The sequence below is a fragment of the Gossypium arboreum genome, chromosome 2, assembly GCF_025698485.1.
Source record: "Gossypium arboreum isolate Shixiya-1 chromosome 2, ASM2569848v2, whole genome shotgun sequence".
NCBI classification, from domain to species: Eukaryota; Viridiplantae; Streptophyta; class Magnoliopsida; order Malvales; family Malvaceae; genus Gossypium; species Gossypium arboreum.
Genome location: NC_069071.1, coordinates 65,963,737 through 65,986,703, shown reverse-complemented (window position 1 = coordinate 65,986,703; position 22,967 = coordinate 65,963,737). Strand labels below are relative to the sequence as shown.

The 22,967-nt window shown below is 32.7% G+C and overlaps 2 long non-coding RNA genes across 2 annotated transcripts; one reads left to right on the top strand and one right to left on the bottom strand.

Annotated features, from left to right (window-relative positions):
* Positions 1 to 1,249: 1,249 nt before the first annotated feature.
* On the top strand, positions 1,250 to 21,493 carry LOC128283665 (uncharacterized). The gene is made up of 3 exons (XR_008274064.1): positions 1,250 to 1,458; positions 1,551 to 1,669; positions 21,227 to 21,493. It is a non-coding gene; the product is annotated as an uncharacterized LOC128283665 (long non-coding RNA).
* Positions 3,382 to 4,313, bottom strand: LOC128283664 (uncharacterized). Its single transcript, XR_008274063.1, has 2 exons — positions 4,269 to 4,313; positions 3,382 to 3,651 (listed from the first exon to the last, which is right to left on the bottom strand). It is a non-coding gene; the product is annotated as an uncharacterized LOC128283664 (long non-coding RNA).
* Positions 21,494 to 22,967: the final 1,474 nt, after the last annotated feature.

Sequence of the window (22,967 nt, the reverse complement as noted above, 5' to 3'; positions counted from 1 at the left end):
TCTCATATTCTTCATTGCAGAAACATAATCTTTATCCACCAAATAAACCAAGTCCTTATTTCTTTCACATGATTCCTAAATTGAATTTCACTCAAAACTGAATACCAATCATTCTTAATCAAATCTCGACTTGAATATAACCTAAATTTGAAAATAAAATTGGATTTAACTAATCGATATAAAAAACCATATCATTAATCAAATTTAAACATAAATTGAATTTTTTATGTTCAATGCAAATTTAAAAGAAAAACTACGTTAAAAGGACCAATGATTACAAGGTCGTGAGGATGGTGCAATTCAATAAAAGTGACTCTTGGAGAAAAACCACTAAGTTTCCTCCTTATCTTAGGTTTATATTTCAAATTTTTCTACCATCTAATGCATAGGCGAGGCTATAGTGAGCTTGCTGGTGGGGTTTTACATTGGGCAATGCCTCCACGAATTGAATTGGGACTGAGGAATAGGATTGTGGGTTTTTGTTATACCTAGCTTTATTTGATAATTTATTTTGATATAACAAATTAAAATGTTTTTAAATAAAAGTTAAAATTGAACAAAATTAGAAAATGATAAAATCGAGTTAAAATGGTTTCAATTGAGTTAAACATTTTCAATCATGTTAAAAGAGTTTTAGAACAAGTTAGTATTGTTCCATGCCAAAAAGTATCGAGTATCGATAATTTTCAAAATATCAATACATTTTCTAAAATTGATGCCAAATTGACATTTTGTTTTCAATCAATTACAAAAACTATCAATACCTTTTACCAAGTATCAATAAATTGTCTTTGGTATCTGTAACATCCCCAAAAATTTTTAGAGTCTTGAACAGTGATAAAGATATAATAAATTAGTCCAAATTTTGAGAAAGTCAAAAATTGGAAATTTAAAGAGTTATGAGATAGAAAAGATAGGTACAGAAGATATTTGGGAAAGTATAAATATTAATATGATTTTTTGGGAACCAATTAAATTAACGGAAGGTATTAGGACAAGGTTAGAAAATTAGAAATTAAATTGATGAAAAAGGAGGAGGGACTAGAGGTGAAAATATACCGAAAGGAAACATGACACATGGGTGGTATTATAGAATAAATGAAAGAGTAAAATGGTAAATGAATTGAAAATATAATTATGAAAAACTAATGGCTTAATTGTAATTAAGTGGAAAGGGCAAGATGGTAAACAACATAAAAAGATATTTTTGTATAGATAAATTGACGGAGAAGTCTAGAAAAATGGAGAAAGAAAATGATAAAAAGCTTATAAAAGCCATCAATCATGGCGCTTCACTAAATACAAATCAATTAATCTAGTTTTTCCTAGATTTCTTCATGATTTGTGAGTGAAATCAATGGAGAGGAACAATAATTACATTAATTTCATGAGAAGACATTCATGAGAGTTTTGGAGGAGTGAGAAAATACAGATTAGACTTGAATGTAAGTGTTTGAGGTAATAACTATCAACTTCTCTTTTAATACATGTTAGTTTTGATTAGAAAACATGAATTGTGATATGTGAACATGATTTTTATATGAAAATAGTGTATTTTAATATGGAAAAATGAAGAAAAAGTGAAGGAAGTTGATAAACAAATAGAGAAATAAAGCAAGGAAATGGACAAAGGGAAGAGGAGAAGAAAGTTGATTTCAAGCCTAAAGTTGTAAGTACAACTAGAATCTTATTTGTTTTGATTATAAAATTAATTGCTAGAATGAATATAATTTTAATATGATATTTAATTACAAAATTATATCTTGAATAAGTGAATAATAAGGCTTGATAATGATTAAATATAATAAATAATGAATTGATTGTATTTATTAAGTAATATGTGATAAAGAAATTAAAAGAAATGTGAGAAAATATTTAGAGTGCATAAAAAAGATTAAATTGTATAGGATGTAAAAGTTGATGGAACTATATATTTATGTAAGTAAATGTGATGAGAAATATGTGAAATAATGATATGTGAAACAATGTACATATGTTTGATGAAAAAATGAAAGACAAGGATTAGTATGTTTAAAGCGTAAAATAACATGTAAAAAGAATTAATAAAGATTAGTAATGAATTATGGAAATTATATTAATTGGTAAAACATGTTACATGTATTAAAATGAATTGTAAATTCTATTTGTGAATTTGATGACTCAAGGACAAAATTTAGAAATAAAAAAAAATAAAAATGACATGTGAATGTCTTAAGAAATTGTGGTGGAATATGGAAATTAAATAGAGAAACGAAATATGTTATATACGAAATTGAAAGAAAAAGATATTGTTACATGAAATGTCATGATGAGGTCTAAATGTAAAGTAAGTAAAAGTGATAGGTGATGTAACACCCCTTGCCCGTCCCCATCACCGAATTAGGGTTATGGAGTATTACAGTACAATTTAGGACATATAACTTCAAACAGAATCACACATAAAAATTAAATGGTAACAATCAATAATTCATTTAAATCCATGCTAAAATACACTTACGAGTCTTAAACCGAGCCTACGAGACCTTAAAAATAATTTAGGAGCAATCAAGGACCAATTTCCGACAAAATAGGAAATTCTGTGACAAGTTGAAAAATTTTGGAATAGGGGTCACACGGCTGTGTGTTAGAGCCCAAATCATGTGGCTTAAAACATGGCTGTGTGGCTACCTCACATGCCGTGTCTCAACCCGTGTGTCCGCTCGTGTAACTTATTGACTTAGGTCATGTAACGCCCCCACGCCCGAAACCGTCACCGGAGTCAAGCTTGAGGTGTTACTAAACTTATCTTACCTTTTAAACAACTCTAAATCACTTATTTTAATTTTCGGAATAAACTGTTTTTCTGCATCATGGTTACTTAAAATTCATTTTCGAGTTTCAAAACTCGAAATTAAGATCCGTAAATTTTTCATGAAACTAGACTCATATATATATCTACTAATTTTTTTCTAGAATTTTTGACTTAGCCAATTAGTACAGTTTATTAGTTAAATTTTTCCCTGTTTCAAAACTCGACTGCACTGACCTCTTCTTACTACGAACCATTTTTCTTCCTGTAAAAAATTCATATGACTAAGTCGTTTGTTTCTCTCAAAACTAGATTCAACAAGCATTCTAACCATATAAATTATACCTTCTAATTAGTTTTGTACAATTTATGGTGAATTTCCAAAGTTGAAACAGGGGATCCAGAAATCGCTCTGACCCTGTTTCACTAAAACTCAGATATATCATAAAATATAATACTTTTACCTGTTTTGCTTGTTCCATAAGAAAATATACATAATAAGCTTTAATTTCTTATATTATTCATCTTCAAACTATGTTTTTACAATTTTTAGTGATTTTTCAAAGTTACATCATTTCTGTTACTTGAATCTATTTTTAGGTTACTTTCACATTTTTCATAATTTTCATGTGATAATCATCATTCAATCATACATATTAATAAACATGTATATCATCAGCTATTTTCTTAGCTAATCACTAGCAAGTATTTACACATCATTCATTATTCATATTATACCAAAAGTAGCTAAGTTTCTATACATGCCATACCCAAAACAAAACGACTAGTTATACCGAGTTATTTCTTTGATAGTGTGATCGGCCTCCGACATTTCCTTCGATCCCCGAGTGACTAGATAAGTACTATAAGAAGAAGAAAATAAAGAGATTAAGCACTAGGCTTAGTAAGCTTACAAGCAAATAAATCACAACATTCAACATAATGGATAATTATGCATAATATCATCTAACATCATAAATTTCTTTACTTCTCAATTTCTATCTTATTCTTTATTCCCTTACCTTCTTTCTTACCGACCTTTCCTTTTCATAAGTATAATCTACTTTTCCTTTGCTGTTAATTCACTGTAATTTAACTCGTATCCCGACCCGTTGAACCACTCGGAATACTAAGGATACTAGGCCGTTCTGTCTATCAATATCTCGCCAATGCCATGTCTTTGACATGGACTTACATGAATTATTCCTGTCTCCAATGCCATATATAATATGGACTTACATGGCTCAATCCTGTCTCCAAAGCCATATTTCTAATATGGACTTACATGGCTCATTTCATTACATCTGTCAACCCTAATATCCTAACATTCCTAGGGTTCAACCGGCTTTCTAACACTTTTCCTCTGTCACTTCACCTTAAATTGACTTTAAATATTTTCATAACATAAATATATAAATGCTGAAATTGACAATAATAATGTAAAATAAAAGAATATTGCATTTATTTACTGTAAACTTACCTTGATACAAAATGTGACTAAACCTTACACTTTAGTCCTTTACTTTTCTTTTCCTCGTTCTTCTTTGGATTCTTGATCTATAATATAAAATATTTCTACCCATTAGCATTTATTTGATTTCTATTTCACTTCACAATTTATGCTGTTCAAAATTTGAAATTGCACTTTTACCCCAAAATTTACAGTTTTTACAATTTAGTCCCTACTCAATTCACCCATCAATTGAACTAATTTTTTCTAAATTAACACTTTTATTTTATCATTATAAACTATTTCACAGCCTTTGATATTCTGAATTTCAACACCAACATCTAATTCACAATTTTGCTCACAATTAGGTCCTAAATACCATTTTCTATCAAAATGACTTAATAAAACAATCTTAATATGAAACTAGAACTTCAATTTCATAATAATTCATCATAAACTACCCTTACTCAGCCAGGGTAACTTCCAATTTCACCCACCAAATCAAAAACTAATGAATTAGATGATTGGACCTAATTGTAAAAGTCACAAAAACATAAAAATTACTAAGAAATAGTAAAAATTGAACTTACATGGTGCAAAAATATGAAAAACCAGCATAGGAGACCTGTTACGGTGTTTCTGGCTGAGAAAGATGAAGAAATGTCTAGATTTTCAATCACATCATTTTTTTAACTATTAACTTTTATGCTAATTCCAATTTTGTCCCTTGTTCACATTGTTTTCTTGCTTATTTCATACCCAAACCGTCCAGCCATTAACCTTTGGGTCTAATTGCTCTTTAAATCCATCTTTTAAATACTTAAGCTATTTACTCACAATTTAATAAATTTTGAGTTATTTTCGATTTAGTCCTTTTAATTAATTAGCTATCCAAACATCAAAATTTTCTAACTAAACTTTAATACTAACTCAATGACACTTCATAAATATTTATAAAAATATTTATAGCTCGATTTTCAAATTCGAGGTCTCGATACCTCGTTTTGACCCGTCGACCTAATAAATTATTTTAATTCACTAATTTCACCATTTCACAAATTCTTCTAAATTCTTACTTGACTCATAAATATTAAGTTACTATCTTGTTCAATCTTATTTGTCCGATTTAGTGATCTGAAATCACCATTTTTGACACCACTGAAAATTAGGCCGTTACATTCTACCTCGGATTTGTGGTTTCGCAACCACTGTTCCATTTAGGCCCTATTTCGGGATGTTACATTTCTCCCCCCCTTTAGGGATTTTCGTCCCGAAAGTCTTACCTGTGAAGAGATTTTGGTACTATTTTCGCATAGCCTCTTCGAGTTCCCATGTAGCCTCATCTACCCCGTGTCTATTCCATAGTACTTTCACAAGTGCAATACTTTTATTCCTTAATTGCTTTACCTCTCGAGCTAGAATCTTTACCGGTTCTTCACCGTAAGTCATGTCTGGTTGAATCTCAACCTTTGTCTAAGAAATCACATGTGACGGATCTGAATGATAACGACGTAGCATAGACACATGAAATACATTTTGAATCTTCTCTAACTCAATCGGGAAAGCTAACCAATATGCTAATGGTCCGACTCTTTCAATCACTTCAAACGGTCCAATAAAACATGGACTTAGTTTGCCTTTCTTGCCAAATCTGAGAACTTTCTTCCACGGGGATACTTTCAAAAAAAAAACTTTGTCACCAACTTGATATTCGATCTCTTTTCTTTTTAAATCTGCATATGACTTCTGCCTGTCTGAAGCTGCTTTTAAACAATTTCTGATAACTTTCACTTTTTCTTCTGTTTCTTTAACTAGATCAACCTCGTAAATCCGGCTTTCTTTAAGCTCTGTCCAATATAAAGGTGTGCGACATTTACGTCCATACAAAGCTTCATAAGGTGCCATCTTCAAACTCGACTGATAACTATTATTGTAGGCAAACTCTACTAATGGTAAATATTTTTCCCAACTACCTTGAAATTCTAATACACAACATCTAAGCATATCTTCAAGTACCTGAATAACTCTCTCGACTGACCGTCGGTTTGAGGGTGGAAAGTCAGACTAAAACTCAACTTTGTGCCCAAAGCCTTCGTAATTTCTTCCAAAACCGTGAAGTAAATCTTGGATCTCATGCTAAATGATCGATAATGGTACCTGTGTAGTTTGACTATCTCGACATATACAACTCGCCAACTTGTCAAGTGAATAATCCATACGAACTGGGATAAAATGAGCCGACTTCGTTAACTTATCAATCACAACCTATACTGCATCTTTCTTTCTCGGTGTAAACGGCAATCCTGTCACAAAATCCATAGTAACTCGATCCCATTTCCACTCAGGGACTAGCACAGGCTGCAATAAACCTGAAGGTACCTGATGTTCGGCCTTTACCCGCTGACAGATCAAACATCTAAAAACAAACTCTGAAATGTCCCTTTTCATTCCTACCCACCAGTACATTTTTTTTTTAAATCATTATACATCTTTATACTACCTGGATGAATAGACAAAGAACTACTATGTGCTTCTTGTAAAATCTTTCGAATAAGCTCATCATTCTTCTAGTATGCATACCTGTCTCGGAACATCAAACAACCGTCGAATCGATCCGAAAATCGACTCTACATCCGACTCATGACCGATCTCTTTTGGTTAACAACTCATCATCATTTTTTTTTTTGAGCTTCACAAATTTCTTCAAGAAACATCGGTTTAGCTCTCAACTCAGCTAAGATAAAACCATCATCCGATAAGGCTAGACTAGTGTTCAAAGCTCTTAATGCAAATAAAGATTTCCTACTCAAAGCATCAAGAACAACATTTGCCTTACAGGTGATAATCGATCACTAGCTCATAATCTTTAATCAACTCTAACCATCTTCTTTGCCTCAAATTCAAATCTTTTGAGTCATCAAATATTTCAAACTTTTGTGATCAGTGAATATGTGGCACTTCTCACCGTACAAATGATGTCTCCAAATTTTCAGCGCAAAAACAATGGCAGCTAGCTCTAAATCATGTGTCGGATAGTTCTTCTCATGTGGCTTTAGTTGTCTAGAGGCATAAGCAATTACCTTCCTTCTGCATAAGTACACAACCAAGTCCATTCATGGACGATCATCAGAATCACAAACTCCTTACCGGTTCTAGTTGCACTAAAACAGGAGCTTTAGTCAACAATGCTTTTAACTTGTCAAAACTCTGTTGACACTTCTCAGTCCATTCAAACTTAACATCCTTTCGCAGCAATCTTGTCAGCGGGGTAGCTATAATGGAAAATCCCTCTACAAATCGCCTATAATATCCGGCAAGACCAAGAAAACTTCTAACTTTTGATACATTTCTAGGAGGCTTCCAATCAACAATGGCTGAAATCTTGCTCAGATCAACCTTAATACCTTCACCTGAAACAATATGTCTAAGAAAACCAACTTCTCGTAACCAGAACTCACTTTTGCTGAACTTGACATACAACTGATTATCTTTCAAAATCTGTAAAACTGTTCTCAAATGCTCTGCATGCTCAGTCTCATCATGAGAATAAATCAAGATATCATCAATAAACAAAACTACAAACTTATCCAAGTACGGTCTGAAAATTCGGTTCATTAAGTCCATGAAAATGGCAGGAGCATTAGTCAAGTCAAATGGCATCACAAGGAACTCATAATGACCATACCTAGTCAGGAAAGCAGTCTTCAAGACATCTGACTCTTTAACTCACAACTGATAATATCCGAATCTCAAATCTATCTTGAAAAACACAGTAGCTCCCTTCAATTGATCAAACAGATCATCAATTCTAGGCAATTGATACTTGTTCTTTCTCATTACCTTGTTAAGTTGCCGATAATTTAAGCGAATCTCATCGATCCGTCATATTACCTTGTTTCAATTCCAGAATTCCTTTCTCTTCGGTCAATAAACCTCTCGATCGATGTACTTTTTACGAAATTCCTCCCGAAAGAAATCCCAAGTGACCCTCTCCTTTGGTACAACTGATACAAGTGTCTTCCACCAGTAGTAGGTGAGTCTCTAAGAAGTGATACTACACATTCCATACATTCCTCGGTGTACAAGATAACTCATCAAAGACTCGATAGTATTTTCTAACCAAAATTCGCTTCTTTCGCATCATCATCTTTTGTTGCTCGAAACTCTTCCGCCTTTGTTTCTGATTCTATCAATCGGTGGCTTTTCTCTTATCACTGCACTGTGATTGGGGAGCTTGAGCTACATGGGTAGCCCGAGAATCATGAGGGGTGGAGGTCTAATCGCGGATTCGCATTTAACGAACTCGGCAAACAAATCATTCAAAGCTTGGAAGAGAGCTTCTCGAGTCACTCCTCCCCGATTAACTCACATCGCCTATTCTCGATGGCGCTACCCTTCTACGGAGCAGTAGCATTACTTTCTACATCATCATCACCAGCTCACTCGGGATCCATTACAATAAAACAAAATATTTAAAAATCGTCAGGAGTCGTCACACTATCAAAATACAAGTATGGCATGTATAGCTCGACTTTTTCTCACACTAGCTGTTCCGAGAACCGACTAAACCTGCTCGATACCAATAAATGTAACGCCCCACGCCTCAAACCGTCACCGAGTCAAGCTTGAGGTGTTACTAAACTTATCTTACCTTTTAAACAACTCTAAATCACTTATTTTAATTTTCGGAATAAACTGTTTTTCTGCATCATGGTTACTTAAAAATTCATTTTTCGAGTTTCAAAACTCGAAATTAAGATCCGTAAATTTTTCATGAAACTAGACTCATATATATATCTACTAATTTTTTTCTAGAATTTTTGACTTATCCAATTAGTACAGTTTATTAGTTAAATTTTTCCCTGTTTCAAAACTCGACTGCACTGACCTCTTCTTACTACGAACCATTTTTCTTCCTGTACAAAATTCATATGACTAAGTCGTTTGTTTCTCTCAAAACTAGATTCAACAAGCATTCTAACCATATAAATTATACCTTCTAATTAGTTTTGTACAATTTATGGTGAATTTCAAAAGTTGAAACAGGGATCCAGAAATCGCTCTGACCCTGTTTCACTAAAACTCAGATATATCATAAAATATAATACTTTTACCTGTTTTGCTTGTTCCATAAGAAAATATACATAATAAGCTTTAATTTCTTATATTATTCATCTTCAAACTATGTTTTTACAATTTTTAGTGATTTTCAAAGTTACATCATTTCTGTTACTTGAATCTATTTTTAGGTTACTTTCACATTTTCATAATTTTCATGTGATAATCATCATTCAATCATACATATTAATAAACATGTATATCATCAGCTATTTTCTTAGCTAATCACTAGCAAGTATTTACACATCATTCATTATTCATATTATACCAAAAGTAGCTAAGTTTCTATACATGCCATACCCAAAACAAAACGACTAGTTATACCGAGTTATTTCTTTGATAGTGTGATCGGCCTCCACATTTCCTTCGATCCCCGAGTGACTAGATAAGTACTATAAGAAGAAGAAAATAAAGAGATTAAGCACTAGGCTTAGTAAGCTTACAAGCAAATAAATCACAACATTCAACATAATGGATAATTATGCATAATATCATCTAACATCATAAATTTCTTTACTTCTCAATTTCTATCTTATTCTTTATTCCCTTACCTTCTTTCTTACCCGACCTTTCCTTTTCATAAGTATAATCTACTTTTCCTTTGCTGTTAATTCACTGTAATTTAACTCGTATCCTGACCCGTTGAACCACTCGAATACTAAGGATACTAGGGCCGTTCTCGCTATCAATATCTCGCCAATGCCATGTCTTTGACATGGACTTACATGAATTATTCCTGTCTCCAATGCCATATATAATATGGACTTACATGGCTCAATCCTGTCTCCAAAGCCATATTTCTAATATGGACTTACATGGCTCATTTCATTACATCTGTCAACCCTAATATCTTAACATTCCTAGGGTTCAACCGGCTTTCTAACACTTTTCCTCTGTCACTTCACCTTAAATTCGACTTTAAATATTTTCATAACATAAATATATAAATGCTGAAATTGACAATAATAATGTAAAATAAAAGAATATTGCATTTATTTATTGTAAACTTACCTTGATACAAAATGTGACTAAACCTTACACTTTAGTCCTTTACTTTTTCTTTTCCTCGTTCTTCTTTGGATTCTTGATCTATAATATAAAATATTTCTACCCATTAGCATTTATTTGATTTCTATTTCACTTCACAATTTATGCTGTTCAAAATTTGAAATTGCACTTTTACCCCAAAATTTACAGCTTTTACAATTTAGTCCCTACTCAATTCACCCATCAATTGAACTAATTTTTCTAAATTAACACTTTTATTTTATCATTATAAACTATTTCACAGCCTTTGATATTCTGAATTTCAACACCAACATCTAATTCACAATTTTGCTCACAATTAGGTCCTAAATACCATTTTCTATCAAAATGACTTAATAAAACAATCTTAATATGAAACTAGAACTTCAATTTCATAATAATTCATCATAAACTACCCTTACTCAGCCAGGGTAACTTCCAATTTCACCCACCAAATCAAAAACTAATGAATTAGATGATTGGACCTAATTGTAAAAGTCACAAAACATAAAATTACTAAGAAATAGTAAAATTGAACTTACATGGTGCAAAAATATGAAAAACCAGCATAGGAGACCTGTTACGGTGTTTCGGTGAGAAAGATGAAGAAATGTCTAGATTTTCAATCACATCATTTTTTAACTATTAACTTTTATGCTAATTCCAATTTTGTCCCTTGTTCACATTGTTTTCTTGCTTATTTCATACCCAAACCGTCCAGCCATTAACCTTTGGGTCTAATTGCTCTTTAAATCCATCTTTTAAATACTTAAGCTATTTACTCACAATTTAATAAATTTTGAGTTATTTTCGATTAGTCCTTTTAATTAATTAGCTATCCAAACATCAAAATTTTCTAACTGAAACTTTAATACTAACTCAATGACACTTCATAAATATTTATAAAAATATTTATAGCTCGATTTTCAAATTCGAGGTCTCGATACCTCGTTTTTGACCCGTCTGACCTAATAAATTATTTTAATTCACTAATTTCACCATTTCACAAATTCTTCTAAATTCTTACTTGACTCATAAATATTAAGTTACTATCTTGTTCAATCTTATTTGTCCGATTTAGTGATCTGAAATCACCATTTTTGACACCACTGAAAATTAGGCCGTTACATTCTACCTCGGATTTGTGGTTTCGCAACCACTGTTCCATTTAGGCCCTATTTCGGGATGTTACATTTCTCCCCCCCTTTAGGGATTTTCGTCCCAAAGTCTTACTGTGAAGAGATTTTGGTACTATTTTCGCATAGCCTCTTGAGTTCCCATGTAGCCTCATCTACCCGTGTCTATTCCATAGTACTTTCACAAGTGCAATACTTTTATTCCTTAATTGCTTTACCTCTCGAGCTAGAATCTTTACCGGGTTCTTCACCGTAAGTCATGTCCGGTTGAATCTCAACCTTTGTCTAAGAAATCACATGTGACGGATCTGAATGATAACGACGTAGCATAGACACATGAAATACATTTTGAATCTTCTCTAACTCAATCGGAAAGCTAACCAATATGCTAATGGTCCGACTCTTTCAATCACTTCAAACGGTCCAATAAAACATGGACTTAGTTTGCCTTTCTTGCCAAATCGAGAACTTTCTTCCACGGGATACTTTCAAAAAAAAAACTTTGTCACCAACTTGATATTCGATCTCTTTTCTTTTTAAATCGCATATGACTTCACCTCGTCTGTCGCTTTTAAACAATTTCGATAACTTTCACTTTTCTTCTGCTTCTTTAACTAGATCAACCTCGTAAATCGCTTTCTTTAAGCTCATCCAATATAAAGGTGTGCGACATTTACGTCCATACAAAGCTTCATAAGGTGCCATCTTCAAACTCGACTGATAACTATTATTGTAGGCAAACTCTACTAATGGTAAATATTTTTCCCAACTACCTTGAAATTCTAATACACAACATCTAAGCATATCTTCAAGTACTGAATAACTCTCTCTCGATCGACCGTCGGTTTGAGGGTGGAAAGTCAGACTAAAACTCAACTTTGTGCCCAAAGCCTTCGTAATTTCTTCCAAAACCGTGAAGTAAATCTTGGATCTCATGCGAAATGATCGATAATGGTACCCTGTGTAGTTTGACTATCTCTGACATATACAACTCGGCCAACTTGTCAAGTGAATAATCCATACGAACTGGGATAAAATGAGCCGACTTCGTTAACTTATCAATCACAACCTATACTGCATCTTTCTTTCTCGGTGTAAACGGCAATCCTGTCACAAAATCCATAGTAACTCGATCCCATTTCCACTCAGGGACTAGCACAGGCTGCAATAAACCTGAAGGTACCTGATGTTCGGCCTTTACCCGCTGACAGATCAAACATCTAAAAACAAACTTTGAAATGTCCCTTTTCATTCCTACCCACCAGTACATTTTTTTTTTAAATCATTATACATCTTTATACTACCTGGATGAATAGACAAAGAACTACTATGTGCTTCTTGTAAAATCTTTCGAATAAGCTCATCATTCTTCGGTATGCATACCCTGTCTCGGAACATCAAACAACCGTCAGAACTGATCTGAAAATCTGACTCTACATCCGACTCAGACCGATCTCTTTTGGTTAACAACTCATCATCATTTTTTTTTTTGAGCTTCACAAATTTCTTCAAGAAACATCGGTTTAGCTCTCAACTCAGCTAAGATAAAACCATCATCTGATAAGGCTAGACTAGTGTTCAAAGCTCTTAATGCAAATAAAGATTTCCTACTCAAAGCATCAGCAACAACATTTGCCTTACCTGGGTGATAATCGATCACTAGCTCATAATCTTTAATCAACTCTAACCATCTTCTTTGCCTCAAATTCAAATCTTTTTGAGTCATCAAATATTTCAAACTTTTGTGATCAGTGAATATGTGGCACTTCTCACCGTACAAATGATGTCTCCAAATTTTCAGCATAAAAACAATGGCGCTAGCTCTAAATCATGTGTCGGATAGTTCTTCTCATGTGGCTTTAGTTGTCTAGAGGCATAAGCAATTACCTTCCTTCCCGCATAAGTACACAACCAAGTCCATTCATGGACGCATCATCATAAATCACAAACTCCTTACCGGTTCTAGTTGCACTAAAGCAGAGCTTTAGTCAACAATGCTTTTAACTTGTCAAAACTCGTTGACACTTCTCATCCATTCAAACTTAACATCCTTTCGCAGCAATCTTGTCAATGGGTAGCTATAATGGAAAATCCTCTACAAATCGCCTATAATATCCGCAAGACCAAGAAAACTTCTAACTTTTGATACATTTCTAGGAGGCTTCCAATCAACAATGGTGAAATCTTGCTCGGATCAACCTTAATACCTTCACGAAACAATATGTCTAAGAAAACCAACTTCTCGTAACGAACTCACTTTTGCTGAACTTGACATACAACCGATTATCTTTCAAAATCAGAAAAGCGTTCTCAAATGCTCGCATGCTCGGTCTCATCATGAGAATAAATCAAGATATCATCAATAAACAAAACTACAAACTTATCCAAGTACGGTCGAAAATTCGGTTCATTAAGTCCATGAAAATGGCAGGAGCATTAGTCAAGTCAAATGGCATCACAAGGAACTCATAATGACCATACCTAGTCGAAAGCGTCTTCAAGACATCGACTCTTTAACTCACAACCGATAATATCCGAATCTCAAATCTATCTTGAAAAACACAGTAGCTCCTTCAATTGATCAAACAGATCATCAATTCTAGGCAATTGATACTTGTTCTTTCTTGTTACCTTGTTAAGTTGCCGATAATTTAAGCGAAATCTCATCGATCCGTCATATTACCTTGTTTCAATTCCAGAATTCCTTTCTCTTACGGTCAATAAACCTCGATGATGTACTTTTTACGAAATTCCTCCCGAAAGAAATCCCAAGTGACCCTCTCCTTTGGTACAAGCGATACAAGTGTCTTCCACCAAGAGTAGGTTTGAGTCTCTAAGAAGTGATACTACACATTCCATACATTCCTCGGTGTACAAGATAACTCATCAAAGACTCGATAGTATTTTCTAACCAAAATTCGCTCTTTCGCATCATCATCTTTTGTTGCTCGAAACTCTTACGCCCTTTGTTTCTGATTCTATCAATCTGGTGGCTTTTCTCTTATCACTGCACTGTGATTGGGGAGCTTGAGCTACATGGGTAGCCCGAGAATCATGAGGGGTGGAGGTCTAACTGCGGATTCGTGCGAGCGAACTCGGCAAACAAATCATTCAAAGCTTGGAAGAGAGCTTCTCGAGTCACTCCTCCCCGATTAACTATTCTTCGCCTATTCTCGATGGCGCTACCCTTCTACGGAGCAAGCGCATTACTTTCTACATCATCATCACCAGCTCACTCGGGATCCATTACAATAAAACAAAATATTTAAAAATCGTCGAGTCGTCACACTATCAAAATACAAGTATGGCATGTATAGCTCGACTTTTCTCACACTAGCTGTTCCGAGAACCGACTAAACCTGCTCGATACCAATAAATGTAACGCCCCACGCTCAAACCGTCACGGAGTCAAGCTTGAGGTGTTACTAAACTTATCTTACCTTTTAAACAACTCTAAATCACTTATTTTAATTTTCGGAATAAACTGTTTTTCTGCATCATGGTTACTTAAAAATTCATTTTTCGAGTTTCAAAACTCGAAATTAAGATCCGTAAATTTTTCATGAAACTAGACTCATATATATATCTACTAATTTTTTTCTAGAATTTTTGACTTATCCAATTAGTACAGTTTATTAGTTAAATTTTTCCCTGTTTCAAAACTCGACTGCACTGACCTCTTCTTACTACGAACCATTTTTCTTCCTGTACAAAATTCATATGACTAAGTCGTTTGTTTCTCTCAAAACTAGATTCAACAAGCATTCTAACCATATAAATTATACCTTCTAATTAGTTTTGTACAATTTATGGTGAATTTCAAAGTTGAAACAGGGATCCAGAAATCGCTCTGACCCTGTTTCACTAAAACTCAGATATATCATAAAATATAATACTTTTACCTGTTTTGCTTGTTCCATAAGAAAATATACATAATAAGCTTTAATTTCTTATATTATTCATCTTCAAACTATGTTTTTACAATTTTAGTGATTTTTCAAAGTTACATCATTTCATTACTTGAATCTATTTTTAGGTTACTTTCACATTTTCATAATTTTCATGTGATAATCATCATTCAATCATACATATTAATAAACATGTATATCATCAGCTATTTTCTTAGCTAATCACTAGCAAGTATTTACACATCATTCATTATTCATATTATACCAAAAGTAGCTAAGTTTCTATACATGCCATACCCAAAACAAAACGACTAGTTATACCGAGTTATTTCTTTGATAGTGTGATCGGCCTCCGACATTTCCTTCGATCCCGAGTGACTAGATAAGTACTATAAGAAGAAGAAAATAAAGAGATTAAGCACTAGGCTTAGTAAGCTTACAAGCAAATAAATCACAACATTCAACATAATGGATAATTATGCATAATATCATCTAACATCATAAATTTCTTTACTTCTCAATTTCTATCTTATTCTTTATTCCCTTACCTTCTTTCTTACCTGACCTTTCCTTTTTCATAAGTATAATCTACTTTTCCTTTGCTGTTAATTCACTGTAATTTAACTCGTATCCTGACCCGTTGAACCACTCGGAATACTAAGGATACTAGGGCCGTTCCTGTCTATCAATATCCTGCCAATGCCATGTCTTTGACATGGACTTACATGAATTATTCCTGTCTCCAATGCCATATATAATATGGACTTACATGGCTCAATCTCTGTCTCCAAAGCCATATTTCTAATATGGACTTACATGGCTCATTTCGTTACATCCTGTCAACCCTAATATCCTAACATTCCTAGGGTTCAACCGGCTTTCTAACACTTTTCCTCTGTCACTTCACCTTAAATTCGACTTTAAATATTTTCATAACATAAATATATAAATGCTGAAATTGACAATAATAATGTAAAATAAAAGAATATTGCATTTATTTACTGTAAACTTACCTTGATACAAAATGTGACTAAACCTTACACTTTAGTCCTTTACTTTTCTTTTCCTCGTTCTTCTTTGGATTCTTGATCTATAATATAAAATATTTCTACCCATTAGCATTTATTTGATTTCTATTTCACTTCACAATTTATGCTGTTCAAAATTTGAAATTGCACTTTTACCCCAAAATTTACAGCTTTTACAATTTAGTCCCTACTCAATTCACCCATCAATTGAACTAATTTTTCTAAATTAACACTTTTATTTTATCATTATAAACTATTTCACAGCCTTTGATATTCTGAATTTCAACACCAACATCTAATTCACAATTTTGCTCACAATTAGGTCCTAAATACCATTTTCTATCAAAATGACTTAATAAAACAATCTTAATATGAAACTAGAACTTCAATTTCATAATAATTCATCATAAACTACCCTTACTCAGCCAGGGTAACTTCCAATTTCACCCACCAAATCAAAAACTAATGAATTAGATGATTGGACCTAATTGTAAAAGTCACAAAAACATAAAATTACTAAGAAATAGTAAAAATTGAACTTACATGGTGCAAAAATATGAAAAACCAGCATAGGAGACCTGTTACGGTGTTTACGGTGAGAAAGATGAAGAAATGTCTAGATTTTCAATCACATCATTTTTTAACTATTAACTTTTATGCTAATTCCAATTTTGTCCCTTGTTCACATTGTTTTCTTGCTTATTTCATACCCAAACCGTCCAGCCATTAACCTTTGGGTCTAATTGCTCTTTAAATCCATCTTTTAAATACTTAAGCTATTTACTCACAATTTAATAAATTTTGAGTTATTTTCGATTAGTCCTTTTTAATTAATTAGCTATCCAAACATCAAAATTTTCTAACGAAACTTTAATACTAACTCAATGACACTTCATAAATATTTATAAAAATATTTATAGCTCGATTTTCAAATTCGAGGTCTCGATACCTCGCTTTTGACCCGTCGACCTAATAAATTATTTTAATTCACTAATTTCACCATTTCACAAATTCTTCTAAATTCTTACTTGACTCATAAATATTAAGTTACTATCTTGTTCAATCTTATTTGTCCGATTTAGTGATCTGAAATCACCATTTTTGACACCACTGAAAATTAGGCCGTTACATTCTACCTCGGATTTGTGGTTTCGCAACCACTGTTCCATTTAGGCCCTATTTCGGGATGTTACAGGTCACAAGACCGTGTCACAAGCCATGTGCCAAATCGTGTGTGGCAGCTCGTGTCCCAGGCCATGTGCACCAGAATTTACCCCAAAACATGTCATTTTCAATCCAACTTCTAAGGTTCCAAGACCTATCAAAAACACACATTTACAAATCTTCAAAATACATTCAAATGCACTCAAAATATCCTAAAACAATCAACCTATATGCCTAACCATTTTCCATCATTGACACCACAATTCCAGTATCTAAACAATCCATTACCTTAGCTAAATACACAAGCCACAAATACATATTCCAAAGTACCGCACATTACTTCATGCTAACTTACCATTTCCCTTCCCATTCAAACACTTTCACATATACCATAACTTAGCATTATACATGCATAGCTCAAATGGTTATTTAACACAAAAAGACCATATGCACATCGAACTTGATAGCATGTGTACTTGTAAGCTATTAAAAGACATAAGCATTATTTTGTCAATCTAAACAACACTATACAAACACACAGTCAAAACATATTCAAACTCTCCTATTACATGCCAAATAAGCCAAAGTTTGCATTCAAAATCTACCAAAAGGTCCTCGGATAGTGTGATAAGTTTATCCCGCCACTCGGTTTTCCACAAAAATGCTATCTACAAGGAAATAAGACAAATAATACGAGTAAGCTTTTATGAAGCTTAGTAAGTTCGACGATTTAAATGATAAAGCTTACCGAATTAAACATATTAATTTTAATAACAAGATTAATAATCAAAGTTTCCTATCAATCACAGCCCACAACAGGCGAGTTCATGCTCGAACAAGGATACAATGGTTCATAATCCATTCATAACATTGTTATGAGCTTATGAACAAACTTTCCACAATTCAAGAACAAGTCATTTCCACTAAAAGCAATGCCTAATGAAAGATATACGGATATGAGTACACAATTATCCATTTGAAACACGTCAAAAGCTCAACCGAGCCAATCCAACCTATAACACACCTCGGCACTAAGTGCCTCCCTCCTGTAACAACCTCGGCACAAAGTGCCAAGCCTGAAGGCTTTACATCTGCCCCTGATAACACACCAGAAACACTGTAAATATAACATGATAGTTCGCAACAGATGCAGGACTTTAGTATATCCAGTGAACATGAAATATAAAGGAATCATCATCTCATCTCATAACAACCCTATACAACACACACTATAACCCATTGGCATGCCAATCGTACTCCATTCCACGTTCATCTAGCACAGGAGATCACATTACTAATCAATGTTATATATAATTCATATTTACAATTCTCCTTACCTTAGTATTGAATATATTGAACTAACATTCGACAATTAAGTTTTTCACACAATATGCACAACAAATGTATTGAATTAAACCGAACGAACTTACCTACAAAAGACGATATCCAAGTCAAGACAATGATCAATCCGCCACTTAAGTTTTTCCATGATTCGAGTCCGATCGATTGGTTTCTTGATCTAAAATGGTAATTCCATTCAATTAATCACTTATAACAGAAAAACAAACTAACTTTATGCAAATAAGTCCCTTTGTACATTTTTACAAAATTACCCCAATATTTTACCTTTTATGCAATTTAGTCTCTAAGTCTAAAACTTGGAATTTAACCATTTTCAATCAAGTCCAAGTTTAGTTGAACTGTTTGGGACCTCACTACAATCCATTTTTACTTTTATTATACAACAAGTCCATGAAAGTTTGCTACTTTAACATTTAGTCCTCAAATATTAAAATTGTTAAAAATTAATTTACAAAATAGTCCTACTTTTCAACCAACCTTAATAATCTATCATAAAAGTTCAAAAAACATACTAAACTCATCACTGACATAACCCAAAAAATTTTAAATTTTTATAAATTAGTCCCCAGGTTAGCTAGATCAAGCTAATATGAGCTCAAAAACATAAAAATTACTAAAAATGGGTAGGAAAATTACCTACAAGCACAAGCCTTTTCTTAGCCGAACCTTTAGGTTCTCTAATGGAGTTTCTCTATTTTCGGTGGAAGGATTATTGGGGAAGGTGATATTGTTTTATTATTCTTTTATTTAAAATTTATTTATGTATTTACAATTTTACCCTTTAATAAAACATGAATTTTTAACTAATTATAACCAAAAACTGTCCACTATCTTAAATAACGGTATAATTGACATTTAAGGAGGGTTTAATTGCACAATTGATCCTTCAATAATTTTAAAATTTTAACTAACCAAGCTTAATTTCAATTTAACCCTAAACTAATTAGGACTTAATAAGAAAATAGCCGAAAACCTATTGGATTAATCATATCCACCACCACTTGGACTTTTTGACCATGGTTTAATCACCATTTTGGTCCCTTTACTATTTAAAATATATATCGGTTAACTTTTACCTCTTTACAATTTAATCTTTTTAACTTAATTAACTATCAAATCCCTAAAACTTTCAAACCAAACCTCAATATACCTATATAATCACTCTGTAAATATTTTTATTAAATAATATTTATAGCTCGAGTTATAGAAATGAGGTCCTGATACCTCATTTTTTAAAACCACTTGACTTTAGGGACAAACCACTTGACCATTGTTAACTATCTAATTAACAAAAATTATCGAATCAAGATTTACTAAAACACTATAATCAACTCGTAAATATTAATAATTACTATTCATAGACTCACTTGTTGGTGTTGTGGTCTCGAATTCACTATTTCCGACACCACTGAAAAACATGCTGTTATAGGTGAAATGTATAATAAGAATTATTAGTGAAATTATGGAAGATTATTAAATATTGAGACAAGTTACATGTGTCAATAAAAGAGGAAGATGTAATTATACGAAGTATTGTTATAAGGATTAAATGGTAAAAAGTGTAAAAGTGATGTGTGTGTGTTATGACTTGCCCAAGTAGACGATATAAGAACTATTGGGATACTAGTGGCATGCCATTAAGGAACCTGAGCGTGCTATCTAATTATTAGCACGTTAGCACTCTCTGATTAGTACATTTGTGCTATCTGTTTATCCGCTTCTGCGGTGTTCTATTATCCGCTTTAACAGTGTTCTGTTATCCACTTCGACAGTGTTCTGTTCTGTTCCATATATCCTGTGTGTTCTATTAAGTCTCTTGGTCCTCTGAAAAAGGTACAAAACTATTTTAGTGGTTATTGAATTATATAGATTATATGTGTTGAAAATTTATGAAATTGAGAAACATAAGAAAATATATGGTTGAAATAAGAAAAGTAAATTATCCAAATTTTAGATAAATGGAGTAAATGAACAACTTAAAATAAATGATGTGATTCTAGGATTATATAGATGATAATTAAATCAATATGTTTATTTGGTGTATAATGAGAAAATAATAAGGAATGTGGACCTAATTATAAGAAAAAGTGAATTGATTGGTAAATTATGTATGATGAATACAAACAGTCATTTAAATGATTACGTGTAATAATAAATAAGTTATAATTTATAATATAGATTATGATTTAAATATTAGTTGTACTTACTAAGCTAGCAATAGCTTAACGCGTGTTTTATACATGTAGGTTAAGAGTAGAAGAAAATGATCTTTGAAGGTTGAAGGCTCCTCATCTCATCACATCAGTGGATTCGAGAAAGGAATAAAGTATTTATTTTTTCATTTCAAGAAATGGCATGTACCTGGGTGGGTGTATTAAGGTTGAATGTGAAGGAAACTTAAACGTGAAATTTGATGTTTGCTTAAATTATATGAAATAAATTATATGTTAATTAAGTGGTACAAGAAAATTGGGTTTTAAAATGCTTAATTACGATTTATATTTGAATTAAATTGGCTTAAAATTTGAGATTTGGACAAGGGTCAAGCTAGATAAACTTTTGGGATTAATTTGGAAAATTATCCCTTGATTTTCAAACTTAAACACGACTTCCAAAACCTACACGGGCTGATAAACCTACATGGGCGAGACATACTTCCATGTCCCCTGTTTTTCACAATGGCCCTTATTTCACTTTAGTATATTGTTCTAAATGCAATAATGGTTGAAAAAAATAATTATTCCAACATATTTCAATTACCAATAATTAATATATTAAAATAACAAAACTAATATGTGTAATTTATAATGTTATCTTTATTTAGATATTACTATTAGAGTTTCTGAAAGTTAATGTAATACTTCTATACTTGATCCGATAATTGGTTTATGTATAGGGGTGTTACAGTATTGTTGTAAATTAACTTTGACAGTAATTGAATCAGGCATTAAATACTAATAGTATCAATACTCGTAGAAAAAGTATCAATACCTTTTGTTGCAAGTGAATTTAATGATTTGGTTTCATCCCCAACAACTCTATTCATGTTTCCAACAACCACAACAGTTGGAAATAAATTACAGGGTATAAAAACCATCTTCCAAAGGTCCCACAGCAACAAGAGAGATCATCAAGCCTAAAGATCAATAAATACAACCTTAGTGCTTAATTCTTTCATACTTTCCTTATACACACTTGTGAGCCTTCATTGTTATTCTTTAGCTCAAGTGTATTCTTGTTTATTTGTGCTTAATTGGCAAACATTTTGATCTAATAAGGATTACTTCTTACTTTTCTATTTGTATTTACTCTTTGAGTGGATTTGAGTCTTAAGGTTTAGGTAGAAACCTTGAGGGAGTTGCAATCTTAAGATTTTAGGTAGAAATCTTAAAGGAGATTGTAAGATTAAACCTTGTCCTCAAAGGTTATCAAATTAGTGAATTTGATAAAATCCTTAGTTGTGGAAAGCTAAGGTAATGGAGTAGGCAATTTGGGTCGAACCACTATAAATCGTTGTGTTCTTTGTTGCTCATTTATTTGTTGCTTCTACCATTTTCTTAAAGGCCAATTGCCCCCCTCTTGGCTATTTCCGGTGATCAATCAAGCTAACAGTTTTGATCTTAGAAATGATGAGTTCATTGAAGTGCCTTAACCTGAATATGCTGATAAGAACTATCTATTGGATGTGGCAGCCTTGGAAGGGTGCCTATGTGCAGCTTGTAATTAGGACCAAGAGAAAATTGATGTTTGGACTATGAAGGAAAATGGAGTAAAACAATCTTAGACTAAGTTCTTTCCATTCAAAGAACTAGAACCATTAGCACACTAACGTTTTTAAAGCTATTAGCTTATTCCAAGCAGCTTGATAAGGTTTTGGTGGAGATTATTAATAGCCAAAAGTTTGCTTGGTATGATTTGCAAAAGAAGAAGATGTGAAGTGTGAAGATTGGTGGTAGTCTAGGTACATTTGGTACAGAGGTTTACATA